Source organism: Raphanus sativus, chromosome 9 (assembly GCF_000801105.2).
Source record: "Raphanus sativus cultivar WK10039 chromosome 9, ASM80110v3, whole genome shotgun sequence".
NCBI classification, from domain to species: Eukaryota; Viridiplantae; Streptophyta; class Magnoliopsida; order Brassicales; family Brassicaceae; genus Raphanus; species Raphanus sativus.
The window spans coordinates 20551912-20565274 of record NC_079519.1 but is presented as its reverse complement, the minus strand read 5'-3'; the positions used below and the strand labels follow the sequence as shown (position 1 = coordinate 20565274).

At 39.5% G+C, this 13363-nt stretch overlaps 1 pseudogene; it reads left to right on the top strand.

Moving 5' to 3' along the window:
- The first annotated feature begins 4693 nt into the window (after positions 1 to 4693).
- On the top strand, positions 4694 to 9777 carry LOC108824919 (uncharacterized; annotated as a pseudogene).
- The last annotated feature ends 3586 nt before the right edge of the window (positions 9778 to 13363 follow it).

Sequence of the window (13363 nt, the reverse complement as noted above, 5' to 3'; positions counted from 1 at the left end):
ACACTTCGCAGATTTTAAAACGGTACGAGTCAGGTTAAAATCGCAAACATGCAAAACGAAAGCCGATTTGTAATCGCAAAGTCTCAGTCCGAAAGTAAACCTAGGTCTTAACCTAACCCAGCCTTGCTGGTACTTAACATCTCACAGACATAATATCAACACCCGATACGAGATCCCAAAACTTGTCTCTTCACTTAATTCTATCTGTTTCACGAACCTTCGCGTAAATCAGTAAACCGCGAAAAATCTCGCTTTGTACAATCGATAGATACGGTGATCATCGGAGAGGCATGAATGAGACGACAACTCACACCCTGTCCCTCTAACTTCGATAAACGGAAGTTCTCTCGATTTATAAAAACCACGATTTTATAGATTTGAGCAAAATATTTTTTACAGGCCAAACTTGGCCAAAATAAACAGCCTCCGAGGCTACTCTTGCGGCCGACAAAGGTCCAATACGAAATACCATCGACAGCAACATGCTCGAAATAACTAGACGATAAAGTCTCACTGGAAAACAGGTCATAAGAATCTTAACTCCAAGACGAACTACGAATGGCTTGATCCTTTTTGACGAAGGGTACGTAGGCAGCTTTCATCAAGCGCAGCCCCAATCTTATAAAGATTCCACTCTTCTTAGAATGAACGTACAACTTTCAACGGACATTTTCAACCGTTAATTCCGCCTAACTTGACTAACTTGTCTTATCGCCCGCTAGAACCTCGCATCTACGATCCACGGTTCTAACGGGCTAGGGGGCTAACTGTTGGGGTCAAAAAACGGTCACAACGAAATTAACTTTCGAAAATATTCCTCGAAAAAGATAATTCTCGTAAAAATTGCTTAAACTAATTTTTACGATAAAATTCTTGAATAGATTTGTCCGCAGCGTCGAAACAAGCTCCAATGGTTCGTGTTGACGACGAAGTTAGTATCAAAACATTCGATCAAAATATACGTCTTAAGAATTTCTACGTTTTCAAGGAAAACTTATACGAAAAACTTATACGAAAAACTTGCGGAAAAATCTTGTTTTAAAAACAACGATTTCTTAAATCAACGATTTAAGAAAATCAACGATTTCTTAAATCAACGATTTCTTAAAATCAGCGATTTTTTAAATCTACGATTCCTTAAAAATCGTCTCCTTGCAAAAGGTTCCGCGACTAAACAAAGTTCTCGTTAAAACACGATCATCAGAGATAACAAAAAGATCGTTAAACCACGAGGATGCGGCTTGGCAATCGCGGAACAACCAAGGGGTCATACGAAGCTCGGTCGCTATAGCGACCGAGCTCGGAAACAAGCTCGTTCGAGCTCACCAGACCCGTCTCGGCGAGGGCTTCGATTTGATATCTTGATCTTTTTCTGGGTCCTCACGGTTTGAGTGAACGGCCTCTTTGAAGTTCCAAGGCAGATTCCTTAAAATCTTGTTTTAAGACAACGATTCTTTAAAACAACGATTTCCTAATCAACGATTTAAGAAATCAACGATTTAAGAAATCAATGATTTCTTAAAAAACGATGATTTCTTAATCAACGACTTAAGAAATCAACGATTTCTTAATCAACGACTTGAGAAATCAACGATTTAAGAAAGTAACGATTTCTTAAAGTCAAACGGAACTTTGTTATCAAAGGACCAAACCTCCGCAAACAAGCATCCTAAGAGAATCGTAGCTTTGCGATAGGTTCAAACACTTGGATAATGGACCTCAGACCACGGCATAAACCCGATCGCGATGGCAATCGGGTCACGAACGAGAGCTCGGTTGGTATAGCGAACGGATCACGAAACCACGCTCGGTCGCTATAGCGACCGAGCTGCGGATAGATCTCGGTCGCTATAGCGACCGAGCTGCGGATAAAGTTCGGTCGCTATAGCGATCGGGCGTTGGTACCTCGATCATTCTCCGAAACGTCTGAAGTCTTCCGAAACGACGATACGACGTAAAGCTATGCATTCTCGACTATCCGTATAGCCGTTCTCCGCAACTCACGACTATCCATTTCTTGATCTCTCGATCAAATGGAATCGTCCGTTTGGTTTACGATAAAACCGCGGAAACTTAACCTTATCGGAGAAATCGTAAAAACATCTCTAATCAAAAATACGGCCCAAAGGGATCCTAAACTTGATTCGAGGCCCACTTACGATTTCTTAAAAACCCATAAACCTTATGACGGTTTATGCTTGGAGGATAAGCATCAGTTTCCGCGGAAAAAATGGAAACTTTCCCCAGATAATCATGAAGATCGGAAAAAATGGAATATTCTCATTTTTTCGACTATGACGGCTTAAGGGCCAAAGGGGGAAGCGTAAACCGACTTTGGAAGGAGTATATAAAGAGTTCAAGGTGAGAGGCATAGAGGCATCACTTTTACAGAGCAACTTAGCACTTAGAGCAATTTAGGCAACTTTCCGTTTTTCTTTTTCGAGCTACGATTCAATTAGGTTTAGCCATCTTCGGGTATTAGAACTAGGATCTCGCCGACAGCTCTCGTAGCCGAAGCACGTTACCTTGTTGTTGTCAAGCTCATACGCATATTCAGAATAAAATCATTCTTGCTCTTTTTTACGATTTTTATTTTATTTTTCCGTTATTGTCGTGTTCTGATTGCTTGACGTGTGGTTTCTCAGAAATCCGGGACCTCTGGGAAATTAGGGTTTTCCTACTTTCCTAAAATATACGAAATATTGACGGTGCGAATTTCGGTTCCCACAGTCCTTCGAGTAAACCCATCGACCATGTACAAAATATTCATCGATTACATATCAAGATCAAGATCTAATCAATCATCTTGCATATACTCTCTACCAGGCCCGAATATTGAGGTGCAGTCACTCATATTGCTTTCTGACGTCGGTAGAGGCACGGCTTGCCGACGTCGGGCTTCTCCAGCTCTGCATGCATCTTCCTCTCACGGATCTTCCCGTTTCAAGCTCACATTTTCATCCAGCATTGCTCCGGTGGATCCATCTTGGTCGAAGGTTTCTACAGCCGTTTTTTCTTATCTGGAGGCTCCCGGTCTGTGAATCTATATACCTCATTTTCTCATTGTCTCCTCCTTTGTGGCCCATTCCCACTACAACTAATATCGGTGTGTCTAAACCTCTCCATTATGGTGCTTTTCAGCTTAAAGAACCTCCTGACCCGTCTCCAACCTCATTGGAAGCACAACATAAAACTACAACTTTCGACGTCTTGACCTCTTGTGTTAGAGGGTTTCCACATATAACTTGATTTCCAGATTCACGAGATCAGCATCTTGATTATCCTAAAGATTACCGTCGTGGGTTCACAGGATCATCATCTTGATTACCTCTAGCATCCTTTTCTTTGGAGAAGTGAACCTTTTTTTATCTATTACCTCTTTTTTTAAGGAGTATTTCCCTTCCAAAAGTTAAATGGAAGTTTCTATCCATATCTATAACCATTTTGCTATATTATCCATGGGGCCTGAAGATGAAACGGATTTCGTTCGACAATATTCAGAGGTGCGGATTGAATGCAAAAGTCACAATTTAGGTGACCAAATCTTAAGTTTGCGGTGGTGCCGTGAAACTGTTTCGACGCATTCGACTTTTACTCTGAATTCACTGTCTCTCTATCTAAGAGTTCTAACTATTTCATGTTGTAATGTTTTATGTTTGTGGTGTTTTCATCAACTCTCTCTTCTATTATTGTCTGAATGTTTGAGTTTGCTTAATGAAATGGAATCGAAAAATCAATCATTTTGTATACTAATAAAAATCTCATCTTTCTAATAACCAATTAAAATTAAAACAAAAAATCCCTAGAGGATGGTAAATAATGTAATATCTTTTTTCTTTGAATGAAATGTTAAATTTTTGATTCAAAAGTAATACACATTGTTACAGCAATTGCTACTTTGGTTTTTACTTTTTCAAACAGAGGAATAAAAAAAACCAGCTTAAGTTCCTACAAAAACTATCCAGACTTGAAAGGCTCTTTCCAGTCTCTTGTCTTGAGTCTTTAGAGACATAACTCTGTTCTTGATCATCTTCTCGATTGTTCTGAAGAGATTCTCCAGAGGCCTAGGGTTCTCCCCATGTTTTCTTGAATTTCTCTCTTACCAAATCATTTACACTGCCGACTGAAAAAAATAACGAGCTAGGAAGCTCTCAACTCGCGAGAGCTTTAGCTGAGACATAAAAGCCAGAACGGCATTCCACTCCTCCGTATAGCTGTTCCCCATGATCCCACTCATCAACTTATGCCATAAGAGTGAAGTGTAACTACAATCAAAGAAAAGGTGATTTCGAGTTTCCAAATGTTGATTGCAGAGCACACCGTTTCCATCAATGCTTGTGTTCCAAGCAATCAGCCGGTCTCCTGTGGTAAGACGGTTACGTATAGCTAGCTAATTACAGAAAATAACTTTTGGAGTGACATGAGCAAACCAAATTCCTTTGTGCCAAGACACCTTTTCACATGTGGTCCATATGTGGTTCAACGTATCCCGAGTACTGAATTGAGGTTTACAAACATCTTGTTTCCCTCTCCAAAGTACCACATCCTCTGCATCAGATTGATTCAAAGAGCGGAGCTGGTGTTCAATAGTGAGAAGACGGAGGAGAGTTTCCTAAAATAGCTCTGAGGGTGATTCTGAAAGCGATTTAGGGTTTTGAAGATCTCAAGGCGTGACGGCTACGGGGTTGGCTTAATGGCGGCTCCGGCACCGGAGGATTCTCCCCTGAGGGTCATGGGAGATAACACTAGTCAGGCAAAGCAGTTTAGTAACAAGTCTTATGCAAAAGCGGTTCAACAGAAGCATGTGCTGGTGAGTCACGAAGTTAAGGTTGAAGAAGTAGATGGAACTCAGATGGTGGAGATACCAGATGAACTTCTAATCAACGCAGTCCCTTTGTGGGAGGATTTCCTTGAAGGGAAATTTCTTGATCCCGCCCCTCACGTGGCAAAAATCCATATCATTGTCAATAAGATATGGCCTTTGGGAAATAAAAAAATTAAGATCGATGTGTTTGCCGTGAACGAATGAACAGTGAAGTTCAGAATATGCGATTCTCAAACTAGAGCTCGCCTTCTGCGGCGAGGTATGTGGAATATAGCGGGCATTCCAATGATTCTCTCAAAGTGGGCTCCGTTGACAGAGAGTGTGAATGACGAGAATGAGGTTAAGATTGTGCCTATGTGGGTAACTCTGAAGAATGTTCCCCACTGGATGTACTCTTGGGAGGGTCTTGGATTCATTGCCAGCTCTGTCGGGAAGCCAGTTCGGTTGCACCCAGAAACAGAGTTATGTTCAAATTTTGAGGAGGCAAAGGTCTTTGTTAATGCGAACATGACAAAGCCACTTCCCAAGACTTATAGATTCCGCTCCAAGTCTGGGACCATTGCAAATATAGAGTTTTCCTATCCATGGACACCCACTAAGTGCTCGTTGTGTGCGAAATGGGGACACAAGGATAAGGACTGCACTAAAAAAGGATCAAACGAAACAGAGGATAAAAGGACACAAGAGAATGTAGTGGCTTCTCAGGACCAAAACAAAGTGGTGGATGTGGGGTCTTCAACTAAGGAAGATGATGACGTGGAAATCTCTGAGAAAACCACTGAAATCATCGAAGTGGTAGATGCAGAGAAAGAAACAGAAACTGAAGCAGGGAGAGTCTCTGATGACAGTTCTGAGGAAGTCGCTGGAAGTGCAGAAAATACAGCAACTGTTGAGGCACAAACTTGTTTGGAGACTGAAACTTGGTTGACTGTATCACCGGGGAAAGTTGGTAGAACTACTGAGAGGAAACAGGAGACGGAGACGGTAATATCGCCATCACGTTTCCAATTGCTCGTAGGCGACGACGATGAACAAAATTTGTTCTCGGTTGCAGATGAGAAGGACGAAGTTCCGACTACGGTTAGCATCACTGAAACTGCAGAGGAGGGTGAAATACTGCAGGGAGATGATGAGAAATCGGAGCTTAAAAATCAGGAGGGAAAGGTTAAAAAACCATCCCGATCAGCGAGGGCAACACAACGTGCTAGCTCTCAACCTGCTGTGTCTACAAGGAATCCCAAACCTTCAGGCCCAAGCAGAAAACGTTCCTCCAAAAAACACTGATTATGTCGTGCTTCTTTTGGAATGTCCGCGGCTTAAATAAATCTTTAAAACATTCCGTAATAAAGAAGTGGGTTGAGGAGAGGCAGTTTGATTTTGGTTGTTTGATTGAAACAAAAGTAAAAGAGGGAAGAGTTCCAATACTAATGGGAACTATGTTTCGAGATTGGTCGATCCTAACAAACTATGAGCACCATCGTTTGGGCAGGATCTGGATAGTATGGAAGAACAATGTGCGACTTACTCCTTTCTTTAAGAGTAGTCAACTGATCACTTGTTCGATTAAACTAGAGACGATGCAGGAAGAGATCTTTTGCTCTTTTGTCTATGCATCACCATATTCAGCGGAAGAAAGAAAGGAATTATGGATGGACTTGCAGGACCATCACAACTCCCCGATAATTGGAACTAAGCCTTGGATGATACTAGGAGATTTCAACAAAACTTTGGATATGGATGAGCACTCTAACTTTGATAGCTCCCCATCAGTATCTCTGGGAATGAAGAGATTTCAGGACATGGTTAACCACTGTTCCTTAATAGACATGGCTTACCAAGGCCCTCTCTTTACGTGGAGTAATAAAAGAGGGAATGATCTTATATCAAAGAAACTGGATCGTGTGCTCGTCAACGATGTTTGGAACCAGAGGTATGCTCGGGCCTACTCTGTTTTCGAAGCTGGTGGCTGCTCTGATCACTTGAGATGTCGTATCCATATCACAACGCCGGAAAACCGCAGAAAATGTAAGCCATTCAAATTTGTGAATGCAGTCACTTCCCTTGAAGAATTCCTACCTAAAGTGAAAGAGTCCTGGTCGGAAACAGAGCAAATTTTTCTCTCAACATCCTCATTATTCCGCTTCTCAAAGAAGCTCAAGGGATTAAAACCAGTGATCAGAAACCTGGCGAAGGAACAAATGGGAAATTTAATACGGAAATCCAAAGAGGCTCACGATGACCTCTGTGAAAAACAGGAGAGGAACCTTAAATCACCATCGCCTCAGAACCAAGAATTGGAAAGTGAAGCACTCACAAGATGGGAAAAAGTTGCGGGATTGGAAGAAAGCTTCCTCAAGCAGAGGTCAAAGTTACACTGGTTGAGGATTGGGGATCAAAATAATAAAACTTATCATAGAGCCATTGCTACCCGTGAGGCAGTAAATGGTATCAGAGAGATTCGCTGCAGAGATGGAAGGGTGGTAACTGATGAAACTGGTATAATGGAGGAAGCTGAGGGTTTCTTTCGGGAATTTCTCCAATACCAACCTGAAGATTACACAGGAATGGATGTCACGCAATTGCAGGACCTCCTCTCTTTACGATGCTCAGACCAGGATGCTCAGTCTCTGCTTCAGCGAGTAACGCATGAGGAAATCAAAGAAGTGTTGTTTGCTATGCCAAATAATAAGTCACCAGGCCCAGATGGATTCAATGCAGAGTTTTGCAAAGCAACATGGGATATTATTGGCCCTGAGTTTGTTATAGCAGTTCAGGCGTTTTTTGAGAAAGGTTTCCTTCCAAAGGGAATCAACTCAACTATTCTAGCACTGATTCCGAAAAGAACAGATGCTATGGAAATGAAAGATTACAGGCCGATATCATGCTGCAACGTTATTTACAAAGTCATCTCCAAGCTTATTGCTAACAGACTTAAACAGCTCCTTCCGCAGTTTATCTCAGCAAACCAGTCAGCTTTTGTAAGCGAGAGACTCTTGATAGAAAATCTCTTACTTGCTACTGAAATCGTCAAAGATTACCATAAGGAGAACATATCATCTCGGTGTGCAATCAAGATTGATATTTCGAAGGCATTCGATTCTGTGCAATGGCCTTTTCTCCTTAATACCCTCAGTGCAATGAACTTCCCGCCGCAGTTCATACACTGGATCTCATTATGTATATCTACTCCATCTTTCTCGGTTCAGATTAATGGAGAGTTGGCTGGTTATTTTCAAAGTAAGAGAGGACTAAGGCAAGGTTGTCCACTCTCCCCGTATCTGTTTGTTATTGTCATGGATGTCCTCTCAAAACTCCTGGACAAGGCCACAAGCACACAAAGATTTGGCTATCATCCTCGCTGCAAGAACCTTGGACTGACCCACCTGACATTCGCAGATGATCTCATGGTGGTTACAGATGGGAAGATGCGTTCCATGGAAGGCATAGTCGATGTCTTTGATAAATTTGCTAAATACTCAGGTCTGAGAATCAGTATGGAAAAATCGACTATGTACTTAGGAGGTGTAACAGAGGAAATCAAACTGGAGATGGAGACAAAATTCAAATTCAAAGCAGATCAACTCCCGGTCCGCTATTTGGGTTTACCTCTAACTACCAAAAGTATGAGTAGTAACGACTACAAACCCCTCCTTGAGACGATCAGACAACGTATAGGATCCTGGAAAAACCGCTTTCTATCTTATGCTGGCAGACTAGAGCTTCTTAGCTCAGTACTTTGGAGCATCTCCAGTTTCTGGTTATCAGCGTTCCGACTACCGAAGGCGTGTGTTCGAGAAATTGATAAGCTCTGCTCAGCGTTCTTATAGTCAGGAAGCGACCTTAACCCACATAAAGCAAAGTTGTCTTGGGAAGAAGTATGTTGCCCAAGAGAAGAAGGTGGACTGGGCTTACGCTCATTAACTGAAATGAACAATGTCACCGTCCTAAAGCTGTTCTGGAGATTAATATCTAACAAGTCATTACTTTGGGTAAGATGGATCAACTCCACCATCCTCAAGAATGAATCCATTTGGTCTGTGAAAGATAATGATCAAAAGGGCTCATGGATGTGGCGGAAAATTCTGAAGATTTGAGGACTGGCGCGACAATTCTGCAAAGTTGAAGTGCACAATGGAGTAAATACTTCTTTCTGGTATGATCAGTGGTCTTCTTTAGGATGTTTGATGGACATGTGTGGACCTCGTGGTCAGATAGATACGGGTATCAGGCAGCATGATACGGTGCATACGGCGTTGATGAAGAGAAGAAGAAGAAACCATCGCTCTGAAGGGCTTATAAACATTGAACAACAACTCCGTTCGATTCCTCAATCTGACGCGGAGGATGTCGTTCTTTGGAAGGGGAAACAAGATGTGTATAAAGCTCAGTTTTCCACTCGTGATACTTGGGAAAACATTAGACAGACAAGGGCGGCTGTTGCTTGGCACAAGGGAATTTGGTTCAATCATGCTACGCCGAAACATCGGTTCTGTACCTGGCTAGCTACCCGTAACCGGCTCACTACTGGGGATCGAATGGCAGCTTGGAACACAGGGTCTGATGGGAACTGTGTACTATGTTCACAGGGTTTGATGGAAACTCGCAATCACCTCTTTTTTGAATGTGATTATTCATCGTCAGTATGGAGCAAGCTGATGACAAACATAATGGGGGTGGATTACTCTGCAACGTGGAATGATGTCTTGTGTTTCACGTCAAGGTCAAGCTGTACTCGAATCAGGAGCTTTCTTGCTCGATACACCTTCCAGGCAACAGTCTACATGATTTGGCGGGAACGTAACTCACGAAGGCATGGACAGCACCCACGATCCTTTGAGGCTCTCTTTCGGATACTGGATAGACTCATCAAGAACAGAATCATGTCTCTTAGACCTCTGGATAAGAGACTTGACAAGGCTTTCCAAGATTGGGTTGTAATAGTCCAAACTTAGTTATTTCTCCCTCTTTTAAACACAGTTAGAAACAAAGTAGCTCAACGCTGTAACCAAGTTTATTTTTCTTTTGAATCTAATTTAACATTTCATTCAAAAAAAAACAATAGTGAGAAGACGATCTTGTCGATGAGTTCTTCTCCTTCTTTTGTAATATCTTGAAAGATAAAAATCTTAGAAAGAATCACCAATCAAAAAATATAAAATTCAAAATCACCAGTTAAAAAAGGTGAGATCTTGAAAAGTTGTCTTATCGTCTTATTAACGGAGGCACCAAAATTAGGAGCAACGTAGAGGCGGGTGGGGTTGAGCTGGGTTTGTGATGTCGAAACTGGGTTTGACTTCAATTTTTGGTTTCTCAAACACTATTAGGAACTGAGTTATTGAAACTGAAAAAAATAAGAATGTTGTGAAAGTAAAAAATATGATGAGGGAAAATAATAAAAAATGTTGTGTTTAGAATAAATAATAGTTAGTAATATATTTAGACTAGACTGAGGGCAATTTAGGTTTATAAAGTGACTGATAGTATAATTGGTAACCAGGAAACATCTGTCAACACTTTATGCGGCATATGATCTACATACTGGCCAGGTCAGGGGAGGTTGGATAGTTCTTGATAGTCAAGGACTCCCATATATGTGGGGCTCAGAAAATTTGGGATTTGTAGTGACAAGTCTGGAAGCGGAATCAAAAGCATACTTGTGGCTATGCAAAATGTTTGGATAGGAGGATATCGAAGAATAATATTTGAAGGAGATTAACAAATATTGGTTAATTCGTTGAATGGACAATTACAAGCTATATCAATACATAATATGCTAGCTGATTTATCTCGTTGGCATGACATGCTACCTCTTTCAAAATTTCAATTTTGAAGCGATCTGGCGATCAAGCGGCTCATCTGCTGGCTCGAAGAGGACCTTGTACTTCAACTTTGTATTCGGATACTACGTTATCAGTATAATAAAATTATATTTTGACAAAAAAAAAAAATCTGTAAACACTTTATATAATTACATGGTTAACTAAAATTTGTTTTATGGGCCTCTTACCTCGTGGGCCGTGGCGGTGTACCCATTGTCCCTCCCTCTAAGCTGGCCCTTAATGGCGCATGTACTCTACTGCAGACCCACCATGGATATAGGCAACGAGGGAGAGAAGATTCATGTTGCAGATCCATATTATTACAGATTACCAAAACGATAAAAATCTGATGAACATGGATCTGCAACAACAATTTATAAGTAGCATGTTTTTAAAAGTATTTTAGTTGTAGTAACAGTTTTAAAAGTAGCATGTTTTTATATGTTGGAGAGCCTATTTAAAAATTTGCCCCAGGGTCTATCAAATGTCTAAGTCGGACCTGGGGAAAAAATTCAAATAGGCCCTCCAACATATAAAAACTGTTACTATAACTAAAACTAGATTTTGACCCGCGCTTTCAAAGCGCGGGTTTATTTTCCTTTATTTTTTTTAATTACAGCGCAGATTTATTTTCCTTTATTTTTTTTTAAAATTGACAAATATTTAGTAAATGTCATATTTTCATATATTTGTTTTTTTATAAAAGACTTAAGCCTTTTATTTTTCTTTATCGTGTTTCATTTTAAATGAGTATAGGCCTGAGCACAATATCCGGATCCGAAGAACCAACTTGAAACCGACCCGAAAATCAGGGTTCCAAATCCGATCAGACCCGGGGTAAATATCCGAATGAGTTCTAAATTGCTATATCCGAAGAACCGGTCCCGAACCCGACCCGAACCGAGAACCGAATGAGTACCCGAAGATATCTGAAATGTGAATATATATCTAAAAATCTATGTTATAATTATATTTATAATTATTTTAATATTTTAAATTAATATTATAAGTTAAATATAGTAGTTATTTTCAATACTTTTGAGTATTTTTGGATAAAATATGATAGTTTGGATAAAAGTTTATCCAAAAAACTGTATATATTGGATATTTTTGGTTATTTTTGGTTACTTTTGAGTAATTTGGATACAAAAATTTGAACCGAATTGGATACTTTGGTTACTTTGAGTACAAATAACCAAACCCGTTTTAGATACTTTGGTTATTTGGTTATTTTCATGTTCTTATGCATGAGAACCGAACCCACCCGGAAAGACCCGACTCGAACCCGACCCAAAATTTTATAATATCTGAATGGAGTTTAATTTCAAAACCCGAAAAACCTGATACCCGAAAAAACCGATCCGTATCCGAATGGGTACCCGAACGTTCAGGTCTAATGAATATTTATGTTTAGAAAATTAAAGTTTATTTTTAATGAACTAAGTTGGTATAACTTAATTTTATTATGTTGTTAATTTTTTAGATAAAAAATTATATACTCTTAATAAAGATTTATACTTTTCAATGAAAAAATTCAAAATTTTTATGAATGCTTAAGTTATATTAAAAAGAAAAAAACATAATAGTTAAGTGATTATTTTTTTTCACTACACAAAATATTAAGAATGGTTGAAAATAAATTATTTGAACTTGGAGGAAAAAATAAGAATTGGATATGATTTCTTGATCGGCCCAAATGGCCCAAAAAAGATCTGATATGGGGAGTGGGCTGGATAAAAAAATGACCCAATATAGATATGTTATTAATATTACTTGATTGCCCTTAATGAAATAAACAATGTGAGTTAAAGAAAGGGCATGTTTAGTAAAAAATCCAAATGTGCTTGTACTTTAATAGTATAGATGCTAAACACCAACAAATCTCTCATTTCTTTGTCTCATTACTCATTTTACTAGAATAATAAGTATCCGGAAAACGTATAGAGCTCTTACCTAAGGGAAACCCAAGATTCATTTCTTCTTCTTTTAAACGTTTTCCAACCAATAAATCTTTAATTATAGTATCAAGGTTATTTCCCCTTGTATTATGAATTTCCTAGAAATGAGTGAACCTGAAATTAGAAAAAAAAACTTGAAAATTCAGTTAAACCATTCACACCCTTAATCATATATAGTTCGTCAATGATTAAAATGATATATATAAACATTGGATGTGGAGAAAAATATATGGAGACAAAGTATAAATTGTATCATAAACAAACGTGATTTTTCTCAGATATTTTTCAAATGAAAATCGTGTGAACACAAAAATATATGACATATTATAGATCAATAATCTAAAAACAAAAATCTTACCAGAGAGACTATGGTGATCAAATTCAAGTATTTGATGTAAACATGATTTTCTTATATTTTGGTAAGAAAGATGAAAGGTTTTCCGAGAACAAGTTAAACGAAGAAGAACAAAAAAACCTAAATAATATGTCGACACTTTACAGATTAACTAATTTTTTAATGGGCCGCCCCTTACTTTGTGGACCCTGTGGCTAGTATATTCTTCTTAAACACACGGCACAGTGCATAGGAGTCCTGAAAAAAATCTGTCAACACTTTATCCGGTGTATGATCTACATACTGGCCAGGTAAGGGGAGGTTGGATAGTTCGTGATAGTCAAGGACTCCCATATATGTGGGGCTCAGAAAATTTGGGAACTGTAGTGACAAGTTTGGAAGCGGAATCAAAAGCATACTTGTGGCT